Source organism: Carcharodon carcharias, chromosome 3 (genome assembly GCF_017639515.1).
Source record: "Carcharodon carcharias isolate sCarCar2 chromosome 3, sCarCar2.pri, whole genome shotgun sequence".
Taxonomy (NCBI): Eukaryota; Metazoa; Chordata; class Chondrichthyes; order Lamniformes; family Lamnidae; genus Carcharodon; species Carcharodon carcharias.
The window spans coordinates 149,257,004-149,269,400 of NC_054469.1; the positions used below are offsets into that span (position 1 = coordinate 149,257,004).

At 44.4% G+C, this 12,397-nt stretch overlaps 1 protein-coding gene across 2 annotated transcripts in view; it reads left to right on the forward strand.

The window, feature by feature from the left end:
* creb5b (cAMP responsive element binding protein 5b) overlaps positions 1 to 12,397 on the forward strand; it is a 461,587-nt gene that overhangs the window by 13,403 nt on the left and 435,787 nt on the right. The window contains exon 1 of one of the 2 annotated variants that reach the window (XM_041184408.1): positions 6,746 to 6,762. The exons of the other annotated variant lie outside the window; for it this stretch is intronic. The gene's annotated coding sequence lies outside the window, so the exon portion shown is untranslated. Of the gene's footprint in view, positions 1 to 6,745; positions 6,763 to 12,397 lie in introns of those variants that run through there. 2 annotated transcript variants of the gene reach the window in all.

A 12,397-nucleotide genomic window follows, 5' to 3' on the forward strand; every position in this document is an offset into this window, starting at 1 on the left:
GCTCCTGCTCCATTAGAATAAAAAAGTAGCTGCATGGATTTGGCGATTTTTTTTTCAAAGTGATAGTATGCCGTACTACCTTGTATAATTTTACTTCAAGTTCTGCTTGCTGCAGTGTTCCAACTCAGTCTGAGCTCCTACAGAGGCTTACACCCTTGTTAGCTTCAATCTTTTAGTTTACACGTGGCAGCTTTTCTTAATGTCCTGCTTTCCGCCACTTTGTTAGGGATGCAGCCAAGAAGAGTTGCCAATGTTTGCCTCTTTAGGCGTTCCTCTTCTCCAATATCAAAATTAAAAATATCTTGGTACAACCTGTTTTCTTTCACTAAATGTTTCTAATTTACTAAATAGATACTCATAAGAACAGAAGAATCAGGGGCACAAATAGGCCATTTGGCCCTTCGAGCCTGCTCCATCATTCAATATGATTTTGGCTGATCTGATTGTGGCCTTAAATCCACTTTCTTGCCTATCCCCCATACTCAACTATAAAACATTTCAAAGCATGATTAAGACATTTTATGATAGTTAAAGCAAACCATGAAAACATTTTGAAATTGCTTTTTTTAATTAATGCCAGAAAATGTAAGAATATATACTTAAAAGTTTTACACCAAAAGTTGACTTTGTGCTTTTTATGTATATGTGTAGAACAGTTCCAGACTTTTTGTATTTGTGGACTATTTTCAGAATATCAATTCATGCTAATATAATCTACTGCTGCAGACTTTAGGCATCCCAAAATAAAAATGAGGTGTTTTAGTTTAGAAGATGTGAACCAATAGAATGTGGAATTTTCAGTTGTTTATCAGTTGCCTTGGTTAAGTTTTACTAAAAACATTTACAAAATATTTTCTGTAAATGGGATTTCTTTGATAGAAACTTGGTACAGTAGAGAAAAGATGAGATGGCCTAAAACTTATAAAATAAAATCTTAGTGTAATTATAAAGTGTAAGCACATATCAATTTAATAGACTAGATATTTAACTATGTGGCAAAACATGAACATGAAGAGGAGTCATACGGACTCAAAACGTTAACTCTGTTTCTCTTTCCACAGATGCTCCCAGACCTGCTGAGGTTTGCAAGCATTTTCTGTTTTTATTTCATTAATTCGTTACAGTTTGCCTTATAGCAGATATGTGTTTAATTGGTTTTTTTATGACAGATACATTTTACTATAGAACAAACCTGTGGGCACATTAACCCATGTGCATTTGTTTTGAAAAGCACATGAAGGAAATTGTGGAGTCAGTATTAATGTGACACTGAGACACAGCAGAATAATACTGCAATTCTTTTCAGTTGGAAGCACTTGAGATGACCATCAGGCCACCCTGTATCCCCTAGATAAGATCGGTGCTGGAATTCATGCTAACTATCAGCTTTTGAAGTTGACAGCATTTTAACCTGGGTCTCAGCTTATTAGTATTTCGCAAGAATTAACTTTGTCAATGAGATTGCAATTGTCAGTATCAACCAGTTGAATCAGTTGGAAGGAGAAATTTGAGCCATCAACATCTATTGGACCTGTCGGCTGGTAACAGTTGAACCCATTGGAGGAGAAATTCTTTATGTAGTGCCACTTCCAGCAGCGTTTCACAGACCTGCAAAGATTCCCTCAGGGCAGACAACGCCCCGGCTACCGGGTGGCTTGCTTCATTGATATAATTAGAGAATGCTGCACAAGCCATGCAAGTAGCTTTGCCTGTCCTGGTGACTCAAGACAAGTCTGTGAGGTGCTGATAAAAGCAGTGCTGTGTGAGTAAATTTCTTCCTCATGATGTTCTCAGTTGTTGGTTGGACACAAACCTGAAGCAAAAAAGTTTTGAGATCATTGTTTTTGAGAGCTACAGTTATAGCTGTGTTAGGTGGTCAGTTGGCTCAGTTGGCTGGACAGCTAGTTTATGATGCAGAGTGACGCCAACAATGTGGGTTCAATTCCCATACTACCTGAGGCCAGCATCCGAGGCCTTCCCAACCTCACCCCTCACCTGAGGTGTGGTGACCCTCAAGTTAAAATCACCACCAGTTGTTACTCTCTAATGAGAGAGCAGCCTATGGTCCTCTGGGACTACAGTGATTTTCACTATAGATGTGTCTACTTAGTGTTTGTCTATGCTCCACATTTTGGCCTTGACTTAGATATCTTCTCAGATTCAGTGGTGGCGGTCGCTCTCCATGCCAGATTCACACTACCCAACATCTATTTATATTTATATATGGTAACATAAATCCTCTGGATCCACAAATATAATTCAGCACCTATTTTTAGCATTAGCCTTCTTCGTTTCCATTGCACGTGGAACTGATCAGAGCCCACACTCAATCCAACACAGAAAATAGACCAAAGCATTTTGTTGGTTAAAACAAAATGAAAATGCCTCAGTATTTAGCACAAAACGCTCTTTTTGCTGAACCAACTGAGTTAAATTCATCCCAACATGCAATATAAATTAGAAGTCGATGTAGATGCACTGCTTGAAAAGTGTTTTCTCACTGAATAAATTAGGTAAACAGCCTTGAGTATTGTAATGTACTGAGCAGCTATGATGATCTATGGCCTGGATTTTCACTCCCAACCTGGGAGCGCAGAGATGGAACATTTTCACCCTCCACGAACTCAACCCGGGAAAAAGAGGCTGGGAAAGTCAGATTTTCATTCTGGGGGTAGGCTCTATTAGAGGTTAGTCCTGCTGCCCCTACAACAGGTGTGGAGGCTGCTGGGTGCAGAGGCAGGCTGGCCAGAAGGCCTGCCTCTGGGCATTGGTACTTTGTTCAAGTTATTTCAAAAATGAACAAAGCAGGAAATATTCCTCCAACCACCCCCCTCACAGCCCACACACCCCATACTACATCCATGTCACCCCATGCACCCCACCCACCCCCATGACATCTCATTTGCCTAATACCATCCCATGGCACCTCATTCCCTGATGCCATCCTGTGGCCCTCTACCCATCCCCATGCCCCCTCATACCCCAATGCCAACCCAATCTCCCCGACTCATCCCCAGGGCCTTTGTTGACTCCAATGCCAACTTAGAACAAACTAACCAATGGCCCCCATCCACCATTCTTTGCCCTTACCTCCTCCATGCCAATTCATCTAGTATCCACCATGGGCAAACCTGAGGAGCCATGTTAATGTAAAATAAATTTATGACTATTGATGGTGTCAATATTTAAAAAAACACCTCATTAATTAAAAAAAAATCAATACATTGAAATTCCTTCAACTAATCTCTTATGGAAATAAAAATTTCTATTCTGTAAGTATTTGGAGCTGTCAATCAAACTGCCCACTTAAAAGGCACCTCACTGTGATAATGTAAAATCAGTAATGTAGCACAAATCCTATAATGATAGCACTCAGACTTATGTCAATGAAAGAGTGAATTATCAAGAACTGATTTATTTTAAACTTCACACTTTTTTTTACAATTTAAAGCCGGAGTTAAATCCCTTGACTGCTTTGATTGTTCCGACAAGCTTTGACAGTTCCAATGAGTTTTGATAGTTGTTTGACCGCTTTTTTTTATTCAATCATGGGATCTGGGCATCTCTAGCTAGGCCAGTATTTATTGCTCATCCCTAATTGCCTGTTCAGAGGGCATTTAAGAATCAACCACATTGCTGTGGGCCTGGAGTCACATGTAGGCCAGGGCAGACAGGATCAGCAGATTTTCTTCCCTAAAGGGCATTAGTAAACCAGATGGGTTTTTATAACAGTGGGGGTTTCATGATTGTAACCAGACTTTTAATTCCAGATTTTTATTGAATTCAAATTTCACCGTCTCCTGTGGTAGATTTGAACCCAGGTCCCCAGAGCATTACCCTGGATCCCTGGAAAACTAGTCAGTGACAATACTACTATGTCATCACCGCCCCGACAGTTGTTTGACAGCTTTGACAGTTCTTTGCACTTGAGAGACTCTCTTGTCTGTGCGAAAATGCTGGAAGCGGCCCAAATCCAGAAGCCCTGCGATCATAAGACCATAAGACATAGGAGCAGAAATTAGGCCATTCGGCCCATCGAGTCTGCTCCGCCATTCAATCATGGGAGAAATAGTAGTGGGGAACAAAGAAATGGTGGAGGAACTGAATAGGTACTTTGTGTCAGTCTTCACAGTGGAAGACATGAGTGACATCCCCAAAGTTCAAGAGAGTCGGGGGGGGTGTGCGCAGAGGTGAGTATGGTGGCCATTACCAAGGAGAAGGTGCTAGGAAAACTGAAAGGTCTGAAGGCGGATAAATCACCTGGACCAGATGGATTACACCCCAGAGTTCTGAAGGAGAGAGCTGAAGACATAGTGGAGGCGTTAGTGGTGATCTTTCAGGAATCACTGGAGTCAGGGAGGGTCCCAGAGGGCTGGAAACTTGCTAATGTAACCCCCCCCCCTCCGTTTAAGAAGGGAGTGAGGCAAAAGATGGGAAATTACAGGCCGATTAGCCTGATCTTGGTCGTTGGTAAGATTTTAGAGTCCATTATTAAGGATGAGATTTCAGAATACTTGGAAGTGCATAGTAAAATCGGGCAAAGTCAGCATGGTTTCATCAAGGGGAGGTCATGCCTGACAAATCTGTTAGAATTCTTTGAGGAGGTAATGAGTAGGTTAGACAAAGGAGAGCCAATGGATGTTATCTACTTGGACTTCCAGAAGGCCTTTGACAAGGTGCCGCACAGGAGGCTGCTCAGTAAGGTAAGAACCCATGGTGTTAGAGGCAAGGTACAAGCATGGATAGAAGATTGGCTGTCTGGCAGGAGGCAGAGAGTGGGGATAAGGAGGTCCTTCTCAGGATGGCGGCCGGTGACTAGTGGAGTTCCACAGGGGTCAGTGTTGGGACCACAACTTTTCACTTTATACATTAATGATCTAAATGAAGGAACTGAGGGCATCCTGACTAAGTTTGCAGATGATACAAAGATAGGTGGAGGGACAGGTAGTATTGAGGAGGTGGGGAGGCTGCAGAAGGTTAAGAGAATGGGCAAAGAAGTGGCAGATGGAATACAACGTGGGGAAGTGTGAGGTCATGCACTTTGGTAGGAAGAATAGAGGCATAGACTATTTTCTAAATGGGGAGAGAATTCAGAAATCTGGAGTGCAAAGGGACTTGGGAGTCCTAGTCCAGGATTCTCTTAAGGTTAACTTGCAGGTTGAGTTGGTAGTTAGGAAGGCAAATGCAATGTTGGCATTTATTCCGAGAGGACTAGAATATAAAAGAAGGGATGTGCTGCTGAGGCTTTAAAAGGCTGTGGTCAGATCACATTTAGAATATTGTGAGCAATTTTGGGTCCCATATCTCAGGTAGGATGTGCTGGCCCTGGAGAGGGTCCAGAGGAGGTTCACAAGAATGATCCCAGGAATGAAAGGCTTAACATATGAGGAACGTTTGAGGACTCTGGGTCTAAGAAACTTATCAGCCATGATTGAATGGCAGAGCAGACTCAATGGGCCGAATGGCCTAATTTCTGCTCCTATGTCTTATGGTCTTATGGCTGATAAGTTTCTCAACTCCATTCTCCCGCCTTTTCCCCGTAACCTTTGATCACCTTACCAATCAAGAACCTATCTATCTCGGTCTTAAATACACTCAATGACCTGGCCTCCATAGCCTTCCGTGGCAATGAATTCCTTGGATTCACCACTCTCTGGCTAAAGAAGTTTCTCCTCATCTCTGTTCTAAAAGGTCTTCCCTTTACTCTGAGGCTGTACCCTCAGGTCCTAGTCTCTCCTACTAATGGAAACATCTTCCCCATGTCCACTCTATCCAGGCCTTTCAGTATTCTGTAAGTTTCAATCAGATCCCCCCTCATCCTGGTCTCCACCATCTTCGCAGGAGGAATGGGGACGGGCTATAAATTGAACATTCTTGGTTCATAGGAAAAATTGTCCAAATAAATCAGCAGCTGCCTCCATTTGTGTGATTTTGATGAGGTAGTTGTCTGAAACCTGAAGTGTGCAGAGTAGACCAGATAAGAATTGGTCTGAAGCTTGTGGATTCATTTGGATAGCCGAGGTACCCTTTTGCAGCGGTAAGGTACCCCATTGGATATGGTCCTGGGTCACCTTTAGGACAGATCAAGTGTCTTTTGGAATTGCTAAAAATAGATATGATTGTGAGTAAAAAGTGCATAAGCTTATTGGAAATGTCCAAGCTGTCAAAGAACTGCTGCCATTCCTGGGAATCCCTATTCCCAGGGATGGCAGCAGGAGGCCCTTTTGTCTGACCACTCTAGCCTAGGTGGATGTGGTAGTTGAGGTTAGCACCCGTGGACCCATCAGAGAACTACCCAGCAGTGCAGGAAGAAGACGAATGATCTGTTGGACTCCATCAGGGTAAGTGGCACCGTCTAATCACTGCAAAGTGATACTCATAAGGGCATCTGGCAATGACAGTGTGCCAGTGCACAGGGATGTTAGACAGGAATTTGGGTTGCATGACTCAGCAGCAGATGGTACGTGTGCACTGAATGTGTGCCAACCACTTCATGCTTTCAATGTTCTGTCAGTTGCAGGACATCCTGCTTTTTAATCGCTTACAGGAGGATTCAGGAACTGCTATAGGCATACATGCTCCTCAACTGTTCATACACCCATTGGGTTGACACTTAATCCTTCTGTCTGTCTGCAGAACAAAAACATCCACAATAAAAGTGAGTGGGCCAAGACTGGAGGCGCATTCTGGATATTCGAGTCCTCACCCCTTTCGAGGCTGCTGAGCTAACCGGGAATGAACAGAACTGTGCCTGTGCTGAAGGTGAGCTAGGACTCCCCAAGGAAGGCAGTGAGAATGCCTCCAATCTGCAGTTGTCAAATACACCTGCAGAGTAATACATTACCTTAATTAAGAAGCCTGCTTAGGCATTCATTAAATATTTATTTTCTCCATCCCAGGTACCAGAAAGGAAAAGGGGGAGGCCCATAACAGAGACCAGCCACAGCTCCATTCCAACCCCACCTCTGAGGAGGATGCCTCAGGAACCTCAGAGGATGTGCTTTCACCTGCACCCTCCACCAGTGCAAATACATTCACTTCACGGGGTGCACATTTGAGAGTAGGCTTGGGGTCACAATCTGGTGAGCACATTACTGACACAGGTCCACAGCTGGTGGAGGAACTGACAGCCGAGGCCTCTGACACTCTGAGGACTGCTGGAGATCAGCCCCCTGTTTAGCCTTATGCACTTGGTGAACCTCTGGACTTGGCCATAACAGACCTGATGGAGATGCAGAGACAGACAGGGAAACATCAGGTAGAGATGCCAGAGGTCATGTGTAGGCTGGACCAAAGGCTGGAGGAGTCTGTCTACAGTCTGTCTGCTGTTGTGGCTCCGGCATACGAGTGCTTGGTTGCCTCCACAGGGAGGGTGGAGCCCGCCTTGGAGACCCAGGTTCAGGAGAATGCACAGAGGCTGTCGGATATGTGCTCAGACTTGAACGTCATTGCTCCAGCCATGAGTACAGTGCAACAGCGGATAAGCGGGATGGGGTACATCAACCTCCCTCCAGGTACCCCTTCTCTTCAAGGAGTCAGGGAGGTGCCAGTGGGCACCCTCAGGGAGGAGGAGTGCCAGCTTGGCACCCCAGGGGCTTCCTTCCAGGGCACTCCAAGGGTGCCCTGCTACTCCAACTCCCCTCTACCAAAGACCCATCACCTCAAATAGGTCAGACCGAGGAGGGTGCACTTGTGTCTGAGCAGGAGACCGTTATTTGGCTGGTGAACTCTAGGCCTCAAGCCACCAAAGGATATCCAGCAAAGTCATAACTGTCAATGGGGCGTGGCTGATAGTAGGCTGCCTCCAGCTCGCTATGGATGTTGGGGCTGCACCCAGATGTAGTAATAGAGAAAGGAACATAAAGATATTTTGAAGGTACATAGTGGCATGGTTGTACAGCCAATGAGTATACTTTTGGTACTCATAAATTTATGTTCACTTGCACAGTTTGAAAACATCCTTGATTCCATCTTGCTGCAAGTTGCTTCAACAGCTGCGGGTGTTAAAGAATGTGGAATTTGGGTCCGCATCAGAGTCCAATAATAAACTCCTCTAGATTCAGTTCTCTCACATTATCAACATGGTGATTGCCCAATAATCCCATGTGTGAATGCTTAAGCACTGGCCATCCTTTGTGTGTGTGTGCAGCCTGGGCACGCATCATGCAATCCATTACTTGCATCTCACCATGTTCTGATCTCTGTGCAGAGTGTTCAACCAGGTTATCGCACATCCTGTTGCCCTGATGTGAAATGTGGGTAGAGGCAAGAAGTGCAAGGAACACTGTAGACGCAGTTTCAGTGTTGAAAGAGTGAAGCTTTCTGCTGTCTTCTTAATGGTGGAAAACCAGAGGCTTCCCTACATGTTTGGAGAAAGCTGTGGTGGATATATCCAATCATTACTAGCTGTTTTTGGTGATTTGTCATTTTGAGCTAACATGCAGATGAAGGCTACAAGTAAGGAGGCAATGGGCAAGTTAGCCTTAACTACAAGAGAGTGTGTGTGTGTGTGTGTGTGTGTGTGTGTGTGTGTGTGTGTGTGTGTGTGTGTGTCTGTCTGTGTGTCTGTGTGTGTGTGTGTGTGTGTGTGTCTGTCTGTCTGTCTGTCTGTCGAGTCCTTGCAGCAAAGATATTAACCTTGGGGTGTCCTCAATGACAGATTAGTCTCGCACTAATACTAAGGCCATCTAGGACTGAGATTTGTAGGAGTTTCTGCAATTGGAGGGTCTGGTTTGTTTGCTACTCCACAGCCCATAGTGCAGGTGAGGCACTCTCAGTGAGTGAACTCCAAAGTAGTCTCAAAATTTGATTAAGATGTCAAGGGATATGGGTTTATCATGGGCGAGTGGAAACCAGGGGGCAGGAACACTATCTTCCCTGATCAATCCGCATGGAGGAGCGACCTCGAGGGATTGAATGGTGTTCTCATGCTGCTTCTCCCTGTGGACACATACATGTGGTTCTGCCTGAAAGAGCTCTCTGCAAGGCCTGCTCCCATGGGAGCAGGTGTGAGGGTGACATGAGTATATCCCTGCCACGGTAAGATTTCATGTTGCTTCCAAACTGCCATGGATTTTGTAAGGGCATGGGAAAAATCTAATGTTTACTTACAGGTTCCCGAGGTCGTGCAAGAACAGAGTGCTTTGCAGGTTCTAATGTGTGCATTTAACACCAGGACTCTGTATATCAGCACAGTTTGGCACATGCAATGATCAAACCACCAGCAGGGCAGGCGTTAAGTAGTGAATTTAATTCAGCTATCATAAATCAAGGTACATTAGAGCAAAATATAATGCCTGTTACCAAAAAGGAGCTGGGGCCTACCATCCAGCAGAGAATAGAAAACCAAACAGTAAAGGAAATGTCTTGGCAGCTTACTCTGCCTGGAATCTGTTAGCTATCAAATTGTCATGGCCCCTCTGCCACATCCCACCCTTGTAATGGCCTCCGCATGTTCCTCCACGACATCCTGGTTCTCATCATCATCATCCCCTTAACCATCCTCATCAGCGAAGGAGACATCTTGGCCCTCTGTGTCTCCTTCAGCCAAGACATTCCCTCCTTTGTTGTGCGAGTTGTGCAAGGCACAGCAGAAAATGATGATCTGGGACCCTCTCTGTCATGAGTACTGGAGAGCCCCACCTGAGTAGCCCAAACATCTGTACCTCATCTTCAGGAGGCCTGTTGTCTGCTCAATCATTAACCTTGTGGAGGCATGTGTGCCATTGTACCTCTCCTCAGCAGCACTGTGCAAATGGTGAACTGGTGTAATCAGCCAGGTGTCATCATCAAGGAGCCAGCTCTACAATCGTCAAGGTCCTTCAAAACTTGTGGCACTCGGGAGTGACTCAGAATGTAGAAGTTGTGAGAGCACCCTGGGACCCAAGCATAAACATGCAGGATTTGTCTTCAGTGATCACATTTCAGCTGCACATTCAAAGAGTGGAAACCTTTCCTATTGATGAATGTGACTGGCTGTTGCCAATGAGCTCTCAAGGCCATGCGTACAGTCAGTAGCCCTTGCACTTGAGGGAAACCTGCAATTGTTGAAAAACCAAGTGCTCTTGTAGCCTGGCTTTTGGGATCCAGGCAGAATTGGACACATTGTTGCGCTCTCCTGAACAGGGCATGTGTCACCTCCTGGATGCACCTGCATGTTGCTGACTAGGAAATGGCACACAGGTCCCCAGTGGAACCCTGGAAGGAGCCACTGGCAAAGAAGTTTAAGGTGGCGATGACCTTTAATACCACCCATATAGGGATTGCCTCCAAGTCCTTGCGGCCGCAGGTCATCACGGAGAAGCTGGCAGATGTGAGCAGCCACATTCTGAGACTTCCTAAGGTGCCTCTGGCATTATCTTTTGCTCATCTGTAGATGGCTGCATCACCTGCGATATACTTGTCGCATTGGCCCCTGATTGGCACCCTGACCTTCTTGAGCTGCCACTTGCTGCTCAGGGAGTTGTTCCCCCTGGCCCTCTGCCCAACCTGTGCCAGTCCCTGCTCCTTCTCATCTGGACAAGAACCAGGAGCAAGGCAGGGTTGCCTGCAGCCTGTATCATCTAGGTCTCAGTGGATCTGTGAATAAATTGCAGTAATCAATCTAGAGAGCATATTCTTTTCAGGCATGGCTCCATCTCAGAGCCAACAAGTCGGTGTTAAGCCCTGTGCCAGGCTTCCATCTAGACTAATTCCTGAGACTGGAGTTTCCTAGGCCTTGTGAAACCCAGCAGTTAAAAGGAGGGAAGAAGGGCTGGATCTATAAGCACTATTTTTGAGCATGGAGAAGCAGGAATGCTTCTTCCAGGCCGAACATGGTATCCGTGTAGACCTCATCCCCAACTCCATGATGCTGCCTGCAATCACTGAGCCCTGGATGCTTCCCCACCTGGCAATCACTGCCCACGTGCTGTATCCTCTCTTTCCAACTCCATGATGTCCCCCAGCCTCACAAAACCCTACTCTTTTCTCCCCATTCGCATTTGTGGCCTAATTGGCTGTTCTTAAAAAGAGCCCTGGAAGGTGCTATAAAGCTGGCCAAATCAACTTGTAACTTTTAGCTTTGTCAAGTCATAAGAACGTATGAATTAGAAGCAGGGCTAAGCCATTCAGCCCCTCAAGCTTGCTCCACCATTCAATAAGATCACAGCTGATCTGATTGTGGCCTCAACTCCACATTCCGCTCACCCCTGATAACTTTTGCACAAATGTTGGCCCAGACATCAGAAGCAATTCCCTTACTTTTCTTTGTATCTTTTATATCCACCTGAAACTGCACATAGGGCTTCATTTAACATCTCAACAGAAAGAGCATGCTGTTCTATGAAGTAAGATGGTTGTTCTATAAAGTAAGAATGGTAATTTTACAAGATTGCTGAATTCATGTTTCCAATAATGGAGCCTTATCTGCTGGGGGTGCATATTAGGAATTCAGGTGAGGCTCTTTTATATGTATTGTAGGGTAAAAGCTGGGAACGGGCACTTTTAACAATCCATCTACCTTTTTATATTTAACTCTTCAAATAATTAAACAAGTCATGAAGCACTCAGCTGGGCAGGGCATTCTGCACAGAATGCTACTGTATACTTACCTGTCAACTACCACTCAAACAAAGTACCATTAGTCAAGTAAATCATAGAACCTTGTTTCTTTTTCTTCTTTAATTTATTGCTTGGAAATTAATAATTCATAGCTAAATTTATTAAATCGTATGGTATTAATTCAGAAGCATAATGTGAATTTGATTGTTAATCAAAATGTAAATCAAGAATTAGAAATCATTGTAATTCACTTGTTCTTTTAGATAAATAGAGAATGTCAATCAATATTTGTTCTGGTAAATGAATAACACTTTCCATGCTGTCTCTGAGTATTCTGCAGAATTATTTTTCATTTATTTTTATAGACTTGAACTCGTATAAACATAACATCATCATTCTCTGGCTGGAGTTTATCAAGTTTTGGGGTAAATGGGAACTGTTAGCAATTACTTGAGCAGTACCATCCTTTCTTACCTGGGTTAGGAAGAACTCCAGGCGGTTATGAAGGATTAGATGCTGCAGCAGAGCAAAGTAGGAATGAATAGGAATGAAGGAGAAATCTTGTAACAAACAAGTTGTTTGGATTCTAGCTTGGTAACTGTTGGCAAGTAGAATTTTCCAGCTCTGGTTGGGTTGATGTTGCAAATGCATTATATTTAATACTTGAGCAGTTTTCCATCATGTAATTCATTGTTACAACTTGACACATATTCTCTGATTTGTGGTCCTGCTCTAATTCAGAATGTTATGTCCCTGTAACCCGCATGCCATTGAAATGACTGTCAGATCAAATCAGGAGTGTAACAATGCATTGGAGTTTTGAGATTTTATTGTTTTTCTTGGTTTCAAAGTTGAA